Here is a 16,299-nt window from a genome sequence, read left to right on the forward strand (position 1 = left end):
GAGTTTGTGCCGCCCAATTTACACCCAATTAACCTATAACCCCCATTACATTTTTTTGAACAGTAGAAGGAAACCGGAGCCCCTGGGGAAAACCCATGCAAACATGGGGAGAACGTACAAACTCCTTACAGACAGTGCAGGATTCAAACCCAAGTCCCGATCGCTGGCGATGTAAAGGCGTTGCGCTAATCGCTATGTCAACCAAGCCGGCCCTTTGTTCCTTCTACAAAGTAAACTTTCATGGAATCTGTAATTGTCATCTTCAATTAGCTGCCTTCCTTGTCACTTACAAGGTAACAGAAGGCAGGACTTTTTTTAAATTCAACAGTAAGAGCAGGTACTTATGCTCCCACAATAATCTCCACCTGAATTGTTACGCTTCCAGTAAAGTAATGAAGCAGGTGGATTTTTGCAAAACGTTTGGGTTTTATTCATTGTATCCATGGCTGATACTGTTTTTCATGCTTGATTATTTACCTAACTGAATTTAAATTCCCCAGCTACTATGTTGAGACTTTGACTTGTTTGTCCTGGTCATTAGGCCAGAACACTGAAATGTTTCAGTAACAGCCTTGAAGCTATCATGCATTTATTAAAAATCCCCTTGCAGTCAGATTCTCATAATTCTGCCATATTTTGATGTAAGCTTGGTCGAGGGCTGGGAAGATGGAAATGATGATCCTCACCCGGCATTGCAATTTATACTTGGTCCACGAGAGGTGTGCTGATGAAGAAACAGTTATTGATGCCAAGAGGTTTTCTTCACCTAACCCAGTGGTAGGTCCTGGAGTCTGTCCAACACAATCAGAGGATCTGGACTTGCTGATGGATGAGCCTCCAAGCTGTGTCATTTGCGACATTGCCATTTGAATGCCGTCCACAATGACTTCAGTGGAATTCCCAGGCAGATGTAACTTAGCCAAACATGCATGTTTTACCTGCAGAGATTAGCAGCCTTTAGTCTAGAAAGTTAGTCCACTGCATTTTAATTTTAGTCAGTACAATTGAAAAAAACTGCAACTGGGTAAAAAATTAAAATTAGCCCTTCATCCAGATATATCACACAAGATTTAATCATTTGACCTCTAAACACATAATGCACATCATGGTGTACAACAGTGACATCATTCAGCGTAGAACACAAGTTTGACATCCCTAGTTCAATCCCAAAGCCAGCCTATAGGCTTCAGAGTTAGAGGTGCCTCGACTGATAAGAAGCCTTAAAAGCAGGATGAAAACCTGCTTGAGGGAAGTTCAAAAGCATATCCCTCACCTGAATATGGAGTTTACAATGAAGTTGAGGAATCTTCTCTGATGGATTATTTTCTCCACCTCTTTCAGGTAAGGTTTTCTTTCTTTAGTGAAGGAGGAGTGGTGCAACCATCCTCATATTTCTCTTGACTATCCACCCCCTGATGTCCAGTCATCTGCCATAAAGGTAGCTGGTCCTCCTCTCCTACTTGGGTCATTTGGTTTAGTCATGCCACTGAAAGTAACAGTGTCCACTATGAATCAACCCTTTAAAAGCTTCAGCAACTGAAAGAAGTTCATCTTGAAACAATTGTATTAGACACTTAAGATTCATATAAAATTTAACACATGGCTAATAATTCTTAACAACTACTACGGCAGTAACAGTTTAACATTGTGGATGGCACATTACTGAATGCCACAAATCATTTGCAACAATGTCTACTTCATAGCTTCCAAAGCATCTTGATTTTATGCCTCGGCATTTATAATGTCCTGCAAGCTGTAGATACTGAACATTTTTCCCTCCCTTCCTGTTCCCTGCTCTTGCTTTCGAAACCATAACATTGTTTTCTCTGACTTGCCCCTTCTAGATCATCTCCATTGCTTTAAATTGTGCCATGATTTGTTGTATACTGACTTTGTCCTGTTTGATTAGCATTGCTAACTTCGTATCTTCTGTGACATTCTTCATGGAGCATTTGAATGGCCTTCACATTACCCGGCAGTTCAATCTTAATCCATCCAATCAATTGGATGTTCTTCAGAAATTATATAAACAATAAAGGTCTTGTCGACAATTACTTCTTTTTCCAGAATTCATGCAGTCACATCTTCACCAATCTCACTTAATATTAACTAGTTACAGGACCTTTTTTCTGTATTTTTCTTCTCACTTTTTTAAAACATAGACATACAGCACAGTAACAGGCCATTTCGGCCCACAAGTCCGTGCCGACCAGTTTACACCCAAGATAGTGGAATGGTCATTTCCTTGAAACTACTAGAAATTTACTCTTCCAAAATGTTGAAACAGTTTGCAAAATCTCAATTGCTGGCTTTCAAGATTGGTGAATAATCCCATTGTTCTGAAAGAGGCCACCAATAGGCTGTTCCTAATGGACTAGCCCTCAGTCTAAGATACCTCAGCCTGGTCAAATTCTCTGATTTGTTACTTCACCTCCTATTAGCCTCTACAAGCTTTTCTGTATTTAATACGTCTTCCCATGTATCTGCTGCTGACATGATACCACCTGTTTTTCTTGCTAACTCTTAGTGAAATAGTGACATGCCAAGCTCTTCCTGGCAATAACATGTACAGTCAGCACTGAGTTAATGACCCTTGAAGAATGCCCTCAATATTTTCCATATGGCACAGAAAGTATATTGTTTGATATCACCCATCCACGTTGCAGTAACACATTTCTTTCTTTTAAAAATATTTTTATTGAGTTTAACATATAAGCATAAATACAGAATTGACAATTACATAATAATTCATTTGTATCCAAGTAAGCATGCACAAAAAAAAGCTAATGAAAAAAAGTAGATAAAACGACATCAAAAATTGCTTAAAATACCTCAAAAACATTTGATTAAAATGATCTATGCTATTATGTCAAACCTGTTTGTTGAAATAATTTGTATAAAATAATGGAAAAAAAGAAAAAATAACTAAAAATATCACATTTCAAAATGCAAGGCATTCCACTAAGTTCATCAGCATGTTTTATCACCTCCTTTCTGCATCTTAAACACTTTTTTTCAACCTTCTTTGCATGAAATATTTTCATGCTTTATCCAAACTCTTTGCTAACCTCCTACCAAGAAGGTCTTGCATTTAGTTGCGTAGATCTTCTTTCAACCCAAGATTTGCATTTATTGATCGATGGACTCTCAACAAATTCCACCTGCAGAGCTACCACCTGTACCCTGATCAGCACTCCTACTCTTCTGGAAAGAGTTGACTATATTGCACTGCTCTGCTCAACTTCCTTCCCATGTCGCGTGATCATGTGGTAGTGATTGAAAGTACCATTTTCTGTAATTGTGTCATTGCAAATGGAGCCTGAGGTGCTAATTTAGTTTTTTTTTAGTCTCATAAGTCCATTTCACTTTGTGGGCTACCCAGCACTGTACACTGTAATACAAGTGGATCCCAGATCTCGTTGCTGCAGATGAACTGAATTGAATGTTTTATTGTCATGTGTACCAAGATACCTTAAAAAAACATTTGTTTCACATGCTATCCAGGCAAGTGGTCGTCATATATAATAAACAATAGGTTGTGCAAGATTGAAAACAAAAGTGCAGGGGATAATATTGCCAGAAAACTAAAGTTATAATATTGCATACAACAAAATTGCAGGTTAAAGATTGATTATAATTAAACAGTACAAAATATTATCTTTTATTTATCAGAAGCCTGTTCAAGAATCTCAAAACAGCAGAAAATACATTGTCCTTGAATCTCTCAGTGTGTGTTTTCAAACCCATTTGCCTTCTGCCCGAAGTGAGGGGTGAGAAGAGAGTGTGACTGGAATGGGATATGTCACCTGCTTTCCTGAGGCAGCAGGAGGTGAAGACAAGATGATGGGAGGGGGGTTGGGGGGATGGTTTGTTTGATGGCCTGTGCCACGTTCACAGCTCTCTGCAATTTCTCATGGTCTGAAACAGAACAGTTACCATACCAACCTGTGATACATTTGGACACGATATTTGTGCATCTATAAAAAATTAAGGGATACAGGGAACATGTCAAATCTTAGACTCCTGAGGAAGTAGAGGCTTAAGTTCACTTTCTTGGCCATAGCATCGACATAATTGGAGCAGGTCTGGTTATTGGTGATATTTACATACTCTCCACCATCTCTGCTTCTGCACTTTTGTGCTCTCCCCTGCTTCTTTTTTTATTTTATTTTTTATTTTTCACACTATTAACCATATTGACCAAAATACACATAAACATTTCCCTCTTGAATATACACAGTGTCATTTTCTCCCTTTTTCCCCCTCCCTTCCCTCCTTCCTTCCCACCCCCCCCCCTCCCCACCCTCTCAACGTTCAACATATATGATACATTAAACCCATTAAACAATGTCATCACACAATGAAAATAAATAAGAAAATTGTATCATCTACTTTTACATACTGGGTCAGTTCATTTCATCCTCTTCTCATTCTGTCATTTTAGGCGGTGGAGATCCATGGTAGGACTTCTCTGTTGTGTTCCATGTAAGGTTCCCAAAATTGTTCGAATACTGTGATGTTATTTCTTCAATTAAATGTTATTTTTTCCAATGGAATACATTTATTCATTAATGTTGATCTGTTCCTTCATTACACAGCCTCAGATAACTTTTTTTTCCTGTGATAACAGGTCAGCTTGTTTTTCTTAATAATTCTCTGGAAGTAGAGGATGTGTTCAGACTGACCTACTAAGCATGTCGCCCTCCACTTCAATTTGCAACTCCGACATCCTGATCTTTTCCCCATATTCTTTTGTCAGTTTTCACTCCTTAACTATTCCCATTTACTCACAGTCCAGATAACCTCAGGGTCATCTTGGTTTTACCCTGTCAGAGGATGAACCCTCCCCCACCCCCCATGTATCTTAACAAGCTTCTATTCTTCCTTCCCAGTTCAGACAAAGCCTGAAACATTAACTCTGTTCCTCATCCTATAGATGCAGCCTGACGTGCTGAATGTTATCAATATTTTCTGGTTTGTTTTAAATGGTAAATTGAATCCTTAAAAATATCCCTACATTTCTTCTTTCTTTGCTCCTTCTTCTTCTTTGGCTTGGCTTCGCGGACGAAGATTTATGGAGGGGGTAAAAGTCCACGTCAGCTGCAGGCTCGATTGTGGCTGACAAGTCCGATGCGGGACAGGCAGACACGGTTGCAGCGGTTGCAGGGGAAAATTGGTTGGTTGGGGTTGGATGTTGGGTTTTTCCTCCTTTGTCTTTTGTCAGTGAGGTGGGCTCTGCGGTCTTCTTCAAAGGAGGTTGCTACCCACCGAACTGTGAGGATATTCCTTATAAATTACGAGGCCGGTGATTTGAACAAAAGAAAAATAGAGCAATAGCATTGGACCCGTCATTCTTTATCATAGGCACCAAATGATGGCATTCTGTGCATCAAATACCCTGCTTCAAAACTCACTACCTCTATAAGTGCTAATGAGAACAGAGAGAAAAAAAATGATACTGCTACATTCAAACTAAAGTCTATATTACTCCATTTTAGCAAATTATACCACAAAGCAAATTGGAGCAGGCCCAGTGATATTAAGTAATCCACATGTGGACTGTGAAGTGACTTCTCAATCAAACTACGCATGATATGGGAAGTGTGAACACAGGTCATAGACCAGTACTGTACTGTTCAATACATTTCCCATCTCCTACTTAGGTTATAAAGTCACCTCTTGCAGAATTGGAGCGTAACCAATTATACATTACATTATATTTATTTGTTTATATTTCATGCTTTGGGGTGTGATATTGTGTAAGACAAGGTCCATTAATCATTGCTGAGTAGTTTTATGTTTTCTATTCAGGCCATTGATATTTTAGCCTCATTGTATTTTTTTACTGCCCCATGATTAATTGTGATAACGCGAGTCAAATGGTTTCCCACACCCTCATTCATCAGTCAAAGATAAATACTGTTAACTTTGCTATTCTCTTTGCCAGCTAAAGATATACATCTATTAAAGATCAATGAGCCATGTATAAAGGTTGGAAGAAATTGGCTGAACCATTGGCTTTCCTTTAGTTCTTTGCAGGCATTTCACTCCAGTTGTCACTTGAGCTTTTCATTCTATCGCAAATCTCCTCCATTTCCTTTGTTTGTCTGTCTGCTTATTCAACTTTATGTAAATTTTCCAAAATAAATCACATCTTATCTTGTCACTCATAGAACCATAGAACACTTCAGCACAGAAATAGGCCTCTTCGGCCCTTCCAGTCTGTAGTAAGCTGAATCCATAAGTTCAATTATTTTATGAAACATAAAGAATCTTGCTCTTGCTGAGTTGAGTGGCCTGTTGGGGGAGATTCTGACCTTGAGCAGTGGCATAAGGTGAATAACAGAATGGCTCAGGCCCGAACTGTCTGCTATATATTTTTACCTCTTGTGGATGCTGCGAGTCCTGCTGAGTTCCTCCAGCTTTTCTGTGTTTTTACCATTGGTTTACCATTTTATATCTTTCCTTAATTTTAGTTGCAGTAAGGTCAAATAATGGTAGTGATGAACGTTGAGAAGAAGTAATGAGGTGTGGATGGTACATGAACACCTGGCATCCTTCACCTGTTTAAATGGTAATAAATCTAGGACCTACATGGAGTTACTTTCAAATACCAAAGTCCTGGACTTCAGATCATATTCAAAATCTAACAATTATGCTCACAGTTTTTTTTCCCAAGAGTAGATGATTTGAGAATGGAAGGGCATGGATTTAAGGAGCGAGGTAAAAACTTAAGAGGGGCCTGTGGGTCAACTTTTTCACTCAGAGGGTAGTGCAGATTGGAATGAGCTGAAATAGGTAGCTATAGAGTGGATCCCATTACAACATTCAGAAGACATTTGAACAGATATATGGATTGGAAGGATATGGACCAAATACTGGCAAATGAGACTAGCCCAAAAGCCAACTTGGTCGACATGGATGAGTTGGGCCCAAAGGCCTGTTTCATCCTTTATGACTCTATGACTCAGAATGCCAAATTGAGATGTTGATTCCAAATAATACATTAATTCAACAAAACTTTGCAAGGTGTTAGGCTATTGAAGCATGTGTTCAGTGAAGGAATATGAAAAATTCAAAGTGTTTGAGAATGTTCGAGTTTTGGAATATACACATAAAAACACTAACAGTTTACCTTGTAAAAAGAGTAGAGAGTCTATAACTTAGAAAAAGAAGGTTGAAGTTTAGATTTACATATTTTCTTCAGAATGGTGAATTTGCACTTTGATTGCTTAGTAAGATCACGTGAATCAGTTTGGAAAACTGAAGAAAAGGTGAGAGACAAAATTATCACAGAATAAATGAGAAAATAGATTCTGTTCTTTTTGTAAATAATGCCACAAAGTGACGAGCCAAAGAGATTGTAGTAAACGTTTATATAATAATGGTTAGACCAGAGTTTTCATACAATTTTCAGCAAACCCATCTAGAATGTCCATCAAAGCCAATCCAGGCCAGTTTGACTGAGCGTTTTGATGTGGTTAATTTAAATTTAGACATACAGAATGGTAACAGGCCCTTTGGACCCACGAACCCGTGCCACCCAATTTCACCCAATTGACCTACAAGCAGTACGTTTTGAAGGGTGGGAGGAAACTGTAGCGGCCGGAGGAAACCCACGCAGACACAGGAGAACGTACAAACTCTTTGCAGACAGCGTTGCATTCAAACTCTGGTTACTGGTGCTGTAACAGTATTGGCTACCCACTACTCTAACTCTTTGGCTTGGCTTCGCGGACGAAGATTTATGGAGGGGGTACTCTAACTATGCCAGTCGATATTGACTACATGGACTTTAGTAAACTATTTGATCATTTTCCCCCTGGCTGATCCAGAACGTACAGGTATTTGGGATGTACAATGAATTAACAGTTTGGAGTTGGAATTGGCTAGCCCATGGGTGACAGAATATAGACATGGAAGGGTATTATTTGGCTGGACATCTGCGACCAATAGTGTTTTGCAGGGATATGTGTTGGGACCCCTATTCTTTTGTGAATAAAACAATATAATGATTTGTAGGTGGGTAGGTTAAGAAGTTGCAGATGATATGAGGATTGGTGGAGTTGTGGACAGTGCAGAGGGCTATCTAAGAATACAATAGGATACCATATAGATCAATTACAAATATAGGCAGAGAAGTGGCAGGTGAAATTTAATCTGGCCAAGTAGAAGGTGTTGCAATTTGGGAGGTCAAATCTAAGGGGAAAATATACAATTAGTGGCAGGAGTTTCAAAAGCATTGATGTGCAGAAGGGTCCAGCAGTTCAGGTTACAGGTCCACAGCTCTTTGAAAGTGGCCACACAACTAGATAGGGTAGTAAGAAAGATGCATCCCCAAGTTGAGTGGTGTATTGAGTAAAATAATACAGAAATAATGTTACAGTTGTACAAAAATTTGGCTTGAATGCACTTGGAATATGGTGCGCAATTCTGGTCGCCCCATTGCAGAAAGGATGTAAAGGCTTGAGAAAGGATACAGAAAAGAATGACCAGATTGTTGCCTGGATTGGAGGGTGAGGCTGGACATATTTAAGTTGCTTTCACTTGAGCATCAAGGAAAAAGAGAAGTCCTGATAGAAATTTCAAAAAAATCTAAAATAGACAGTCAGAATCTTTTTCCCCAAGATAAAAATGTCACATAGCAAAGGTCGGGTTCTGTCAGTGATGGGGAAAGTTTAAAGAAGATGTGTGGGGAAAATTTAATACACAGTGAGGAGTAGATATCTGGAATGGGCTGCATGAATAGTAATGGATACAATAGGAGCATTTAAATCGTCCTGATAGACACGTGAATATGCAAAGAATAGACGGAGCTATTTCAAGTCGAAGAAACAAAATTTATTTTAATTTGGGCATCATGTTTGGTGCAGAATCATGGGCTGAAGTGCCTGTTCCTTTGTGGAACTGTTCTATGTAAGCTGTGGACAGGATAAAACTAGATTCACCAGAACAATACTGTTTCTAGTGACGCAGCAAATGCTGTGAAGACATGCTATAAATTATAAAGCATTTTAATAGAGTGACTGGTGAAGGCATTTTTTCTTGCTTGGAAAATTCTTAATGAGGGTATTCAGTTTAAAATTTTCAGTAAGAGTGAGCAGAATGGTGGGAAGATATTTCGCTCCACAGAGTTGCTGAAACGTGAAGACTTAACCAGTGAAAAGCACTTAAGACAATTCCCTTCATTTCATTTAAAGGTTATTGGATAAATATTTGAAGCAGAAGAAGACACAGAGATTTGGAGAGAGAAAGGCAAGGACTTCATTTTGGATTGATGTAGCAAAGAACAACCAGAGATAATGGAGCAAAGGGTGAACATGCCACAAAATTCTATGTTCTTGAAGATCAACCAATGTCTACTATTTAGTTTTTTTTTTTCCCCTCATGAGTACTTGGACCGTACTTGTATAATAGCATCATAAACACTTCTATACACTCAATTTCTGTACACCTTCTAATTTGATGAGGATTCAGGTGGCGGAATGAAAAGTGAGATTCCTGTCTACTTCTGGAGTAAAGGACAATGGATACGAGCGGAATGATGGTAATAGAACTGATGGTATTTAGATCCCTGCTCTAGATAGTCCAAGTGTCAGAACCATTTAGGAGGCTGGGCTGTGACTTATGATGGTGCTTGTGTGAAATCTTAAATGTTAACTGTGACCATTCAGTTCCTCCTGTCTATGCTATCCCTTACAGTAATAATCTTATTTTTCTAAAATGGGAGCTTGCTTTAAAGGATACATCACTGTCCACATAGTAATCTCTTCCCATGACAGAATTTGGAATATATGGTCCCTTTGGAGTCTTGTGATGGGCAAAGGAGTGAAGCTAATCTTCAGAACTAATGAGAAGCTCCTCAACCGAGGAGCAGTAGGCAGACAACACTTGCATTTGCACATGTTCAGAGGCTGAGATCTGAGACATCATCAATTTATTCACTAAAATATTAGAGATGATGGACATTATACTCAACGTAGGACGATGGGGTACCGCGGACTGCTATTGCACAAATCTTAATGTTTTAAATGTGTTGAACTTCTATTCTAACCTATACTTATGTAAATATGCTCTGTGGTCCTGGAGAAATGCTATCTCATCTTTATCGTCCTAGCATGGTATGAACGATAAATAAAGGTGATGACATGATATTCATAAACGAAGGCCTCGTCTAACCTGTCCCTTCTGCTCTCTGACAATATAGTATATTCCTGGAATATCCAGACTACCTTGCATACCCTGGGAGTCAACTCTTGTTGAAGGCAGAATTGATTATGAAGTTTGCTATCTTCAAAGCATGAGCAGAATTTGAGGAGAAGGGCGTATGATGATCAAGACTGGGACAAACCTCCTTGGGCTTCAGGCAGTGTAGGCTTTTGAAATTTGGTGCCCAAAATTAATGATGGGAAGACTGGAGTTGTCACTGCTATTACCTAGCATCGAAACATTCCTGACTAACCTCCTATGCAGGACCTTGTCAATGGCTTTACTAAACTCCATGTAGACAACATCCACAACCTTTCCTTTGTCAACTTTCCGGTAACCTCCTCAAAAAAGTCTATAAGATTAGTTAAACATGACCTACCATGCACAAAGCCATGTTGACAATCCCTAATCAGTCGAAGAAAGAAAGGGGAGAGTAAGAGAAGAGGTTTATTGAGGGGAGAGAAGGCTCAATAAACGAGCCAGCAAATGAAAGAAAGAACAGCTCACTTTTAAAGCAAGTTTCAGAAAATAATTATAAAGACCAATCAAATGATGATCTTTTCACCTGAAAGATTATAGTGTCTGAAATGGAGACCATGCATCTGAAAAGAATATTGGAGGGTGCCCAAGATGGACATACTGAAAGGATACTCAGACTCCAAAGCATAAATGTCTAATTACTCAAACCGGGGCAGTATTCCATAAAAATGTTGTGTTATTTTTCAAAATATTATGGAAAATTGATAGGATAGAAAATATTTCACCCTGTTGGGAAGTCTTCATCTAAAAATTAGTATTAGGTATTTCAATATTTTAATAACCAAAAGTATTAAGTGATATGAGAATATATCAATTCAGGGATCGACAAAGGTTTTATTATAGAAAGTAACTGGCTTGATGGGTGAACTAGCAAACCCCAATTTGTCATCTTCGACCTTAATCATTTCAAACTTCATCTCACCCTCATGCACTGCTGTGGTCTCACCCCATTCTTACGGTTTCAGTTTACTGTCAAATATTTAACCCTAAGAGCTATATTATGTAAAATCAACATATTACCATATATTTCTTCACTCTTATAGGAGAAAATGGTTCACTGTTGGAAACAATAGGGGCTCACAATTAGAGACAAGTTGGACCTAAGCTGCTGTATGGAGGAGATAGTTGTGTTCATGGTGAAGCCCTGGTTAACTACAATGCTTTAACCTCAAGATAATAGAATTTACAAACTTAATTCTCCACATTTTTTTTTCATTTTCTAATACTCTCTGACTCTGAGCTGCAGAGAGTGTAAGCATGCATCTCTTATTTCAACACCTTCCAGTCACAAAATCTTTACATTTGTGTTACACCCTTGCAATTGTGTAACCTGGCCAGGTCGCGCAGAACAGGGATAGTGCAGATGCAGTCAATCATTCTCATGTTTTCACCAATTATCAGCTATTAACCAGGCAGCAGAAAGGCAGACTCTGCATGAGGCTAAGCACAGCGCACATAGGAAGGGCCTGGAGAGATGGCTTTAGACACTTGCAAACCAAAAAAAAAAAGATGTAGCATTTGATGGTGAATATTGCAGCTTCCATCCTATTCCAAGAAGTAGCTATATATTGCTTCAGTGTTGTGGTGAAAGATTAGACAGCTGCCAAGCAATCTTTGATTATTGACACCATGGCAGTGGATGACAGCGTTGCAGCGTTTCACAATGGTCTAGCAGTTGGTCCTCCAACAAATTACTGGACCTGCTTTGGTACCGCCACAGGGATGTAAATTTTAAATTTAGATATACAGCACAGGAACAGGCCCTTCTGCCCCATGATCCTGTGCCACCCAAACACCCCAATTAACCTACAAACCCTGTGCGTTTTGAAGGGTTGGAGGAAACTGGAGCAGCTGAAGGAACCCATGCAGACACAGGGAGAATGTACAAACTCCTTTCAGACAGTGCCGGTTTCGAACCCAGGTTGCTAGCACTGTAACGGCATTGTGCCAACTGCTATGCTAACTGTGCCACTATGTCTCTGCGTCCCATTCTTCAATCTTTGGGGTGGCCTATAAGTCAATCACCCTGGATATTTGCTCATTCTGCAGAGATGGTGTTCTCTAGACTCTGAGCGGTCAACAGGTCTTTACTGCCTCTTCAGCTAAAAGTCAACGGTTTTCTTTTCTGCTAAGCAGTAATTGGGTTAGCTAGCATAGGGGCTCAAACTCACGGAAGGCAGGATGAGGGTAGTTTTTCCTTGTCCTTATGCAATCGTGCATGATGGCGTGGTTGAATCTGGAATGTTTATTATCTGCTGGCTTTTTGCATCATGAAGGTGAAGTGGTATTCAATGACAAAGGAAAAAATGGCAGAGGGGATGTAAGCTTTGTGACTGTTGGAGATGAGATTCCTTTTGCTCGCTTGTGGTCAAATGTCTTCTTCATTCCTGGGTGCTTCTCATGGTAGACATCTGCCAGGCAATCTTTGATCATCGACACCATGCCAGTGGATGACAGCTTTGCAGCGTTTCACAATGGTCCAGCAGTTGGTCCTCCAACAAATTACTAGACCTGCTTTGTTACCACCACAGGATGTAAATGATCCCTTCCCCTTTTTCATCTGCAGTATTCCCTTTGTCTTAGTGTGATGGACTGTTGTATTCCTGATTCCCTGGTTCCAGCACGTTCTTTTACTGAACCTGTGTCCCCTCTCTCTTTTGATCTTGTATAAAGCCTCTAGCACCTTGACCCTTCCCCAGAATGGGGTCATTAGCCCTGATCCCGGCCTCTGGTAGGCCTCCCCCTTCCCCACAGCCTGAACGCCTTGAAAAGATGCTTGGGGTTCTTTTCTTATTATGCCTAGTGGGTTCCAAATTATGCGGATAAAGCCCGCCCCCTTATCAGGTCCACCTCCATCCCCCTTACAAATGAAGCACAGGCAGCCTTCTGCCGCATAAAGGAGGACATCACAAAAGCCGCAATGTATGTAATGGATGAATCTGCCCCTTTCCAAGTGGAGAGTGACGCATCCAATTTAGTCTTGGCCATCATCCTTAATCAGGCCACCCCGTTGCCTTTTTCTCCCACGCCCTCCAGGGCCCTAAAGTCCGACACCCCTCTATAGAAAAGGAGGCTCAGACGATAGTTGAGGCAATATAGAACTGGAGGCACTACCTGGCCAGCAGATGTTTTACCCTTCTCACAGACAAACAGACTGTGGCATTCATGTTCAACAATAAACAGCGGGGCAAGATAAAGAACGATAATATTCTAAGGTGGAGGATCGAGCTCTTTTGACATCCTGTTCTGACCGGGGAAGCTTAATGACCCCTCAGATGCCCTGTCATGTGGGACATGTGCCAGAGCACAGGTGGATCACCTCAAAGCCCTCCACAATTACCTCTGCCACCCTGATGTCGTGAGATTTTTTTCACTTTATAAAATTTCGGAATCCACCATATTCCATTAGGGATGTCAGAGACATGACCAGGGACTGCGGGATCTGTGCAGAGTGCAAGCCGCACTTCTACCAATTTGAAATGGCACACCTGATAAGAGCCACATGCCCCTTCGAGCACCTGAGCATGGACTTCAAAGGCCCCCTTCCCTCCAGCAACCACAATATATACTTCCTCATGGTTATCGATGAATATTCACGGTTCCCCTTTACCATCCCCTACATTGACATTACAACCATCACAGTAATTGGGGCCCTGCACAACCTGTTCACCCTGTTCGGGTATCCATCCTACATCCACACTGGCCGGGGGTCCTCATTTATGAGTGATGAGCTGCAGGTCCAGGGGTATTGGCACCAGCAGGACCATGAGTTATAACCCTTGGGGAACGGTCAGGTAGAGAGAGAACGGCACCATGTGGAAGGCTATCCTCCTTGCCCTAAAGTCCAAGGGACTGCCTGTCTCTCACATGTAGGAGGTCCTTCCAGAGGTGCTCCACACCACTCGATCTTTGCTATATACTGCCACTAACGCTACCCGTCATGAAAGAATTTTCTCCTTCCCCATTAAATCCACATCAGGGACCACACTACCTTCCTGGCTGATGTCGCCAGGGCCGGTCCTGCTACGAAAACATGTGAGGGGCCATAAAACTGACCCCCTGGTCGAAAGGGTTCAGCTCATCCACACAAACCCACAACACATGTATGTGGCCTACCCGAATGGGTGCAAGGAAACAGTCTCCATCCAGGACCTCGTGCACGCAGTGTCCCCCAAGGAACATACCCACCAAGCAGCACCCCCCTCCTTCCACAGATATGCATCCTCCCCCCTCCCCAGTCACTCCAGCCGAGCATCCCCAGCCACAACCCAACAACCAGCGCTCCGCCAGTCAGTACGGAAAATCAAGCCACCGAACCGGCTTAACCTGTAAGACTTTGTGCCCCACAATCACCCCACCAGACAATAAAATACACAAGAGGTTAATTTGGTGAACTGCTGAATGGCTGAATTCCTGATTACCTGGTTGACCCCCCTACTTTTTTTCACTTCTTCTTGCCGTTGCTCCTCTTTCGTTCCGTTGCAGGTTGCAATTTCTTCCCCTCACCCTGGCAATTCCCCAGGCTTGTTTTGCTGAGTGCTGCAAAGCTCATTGTGTAGCAGTCAAGGGAGAAGTATTATTTCAGCATGGAAAAGGTTTGCTCTTTACATTTGCACAGGAGGGTGGCTCATCAAAGGTCACAAACTTCAATGAGGAGGTAAACCTGCAACACAAGAGACTGAAGGGAGAAAACATTGTGCTAAAACACTCAGCAAATAAGGCAACTTCGGCGAAAAGAGAAACAGTTCATGTTTCAGGTTGAAGTCCCTTCATCGTAAGAGAGTGATATCTGTTCCGTAACTCTGGTGTATGCCATAGTTGATGCATGGGAAGATTTGAAATATTATGAGCCTAAAAGGAACAAAATCCATAAAAGGTAATTATCATTGTTGCCTTAGCAATCCCTGGTAATTTTAACTTAATGTTGCAGATTCAGTAAGGTATTCCTTACACACCTCACTAATTATTCCCCACTAAAGTTCAAGGGTGAATAAATTCACCTTCACCTTTATTCTCTTACGGCCTCCTGCTGAGAGTTCTTCACACCATCAGTCTACTCCTCTTTCTTCCAGAAGCTTGACTTCTCTGCATGCTATCTGCTCATTCTCTCAGCTTGATGTATTCCAGCTGGATTCCCCACTGATGTAACAATGCCTTGCAGCAATTAGACAATGCAGAAGTTGAAAGACAGCAAGAAATCCCTCAGCTCCTGCATATATTGTTGCAACTTGAATCAACATGAAATAAGTGCTTGTAGCATTGTTCCAATATTTGAAAAAGCAAATAGCAATCAAACTGAAAATTATCTTTTGAATAGTTCAAATGGGTTATAGAGAGCCCATCCTATTTTTCTTATGGTTCCTTCATTGTCTGGTGTTCTGAATTTCAAAGTGGCAGGATCAACATCCGGTCATCTTTGTGCCTGTTTTGTCATTGTCTGCCTTAGATCTGAAACAGTAGCGCCAACAACCTAAGTTTGAATCCGGTGCTGTCTGTAAGGAGTTTGTACGTTCTTCCTGTGCTTGCAAGGGTTTCCTCCGGATGATCCGGTTTCCTCCCATCCTTCTGAGCATAGGTCAAGGGTGTAATTTGGCAGGTAGGCGAGAAGGACCTGTTATTTATGTCTAAATTTTAATTCCTTTTCTCTCTCTGCAAATGCTACCTCGTCTATAGCATGTTTCCAGCCTTTCTGTTTTTATTTCCCATTTCCAGTATTGGAAGTTTATTTTTCTATTTTCACTTGTGTCATAATCTGCCTCTTCTGGATACTTCAGTGCAGTGTGCAATGATCCTGCATTTCATAAGGACAGCACATGTCATACTCACCATCCACTTTGTTTCAGGTTAGAATCCAGCGTGACAACTTTCCATCAGGGACCCCATTCCATTCAGATCCCCTTCGAAAATTGGGAAGTTTGCCAAGCGTACCTGAGAAACAGTGGCAGAATTAACCTTCAGAATCTCATGCACAATTTGCGAGGCTCAACCAAGTAGCAGAGGGAATGGAGTGTGGTGGAAAGACAGAAATGAAAGTCTGTGATAAAACACTGC

General features: G+C 40.9%; 1 protein-coding gene across 1 annotated transcript in view; it reads left to right on the forward strand.

Moving 5' to 3' along the window:
- Window positions 1–16,299, forward strand: part of LOC138760431 (ALK tyrosine kinase receptor-like) — a 489,739-nt gene that overhangs the window by 225,269 nt on the left and 248,171 nt on the right. The gene's annotated exons all lie outside the window — the stretch shown is intronic.

The sequence above is a fragment of the Narcine bancroftii genome, chromosome 4 (assembly GCF_036971445.1).
Source record: "Narcine bancroftii isolate sNarBan1 chromosome 4, sNarBan1.hap1, whole genome shotgun sequence".
NCBI lineage: Eukaryota > Metazoa > Chordata > Chondrichthyes > Torpediniformes > Narcinidae > Narcine > Narcine bancroftii.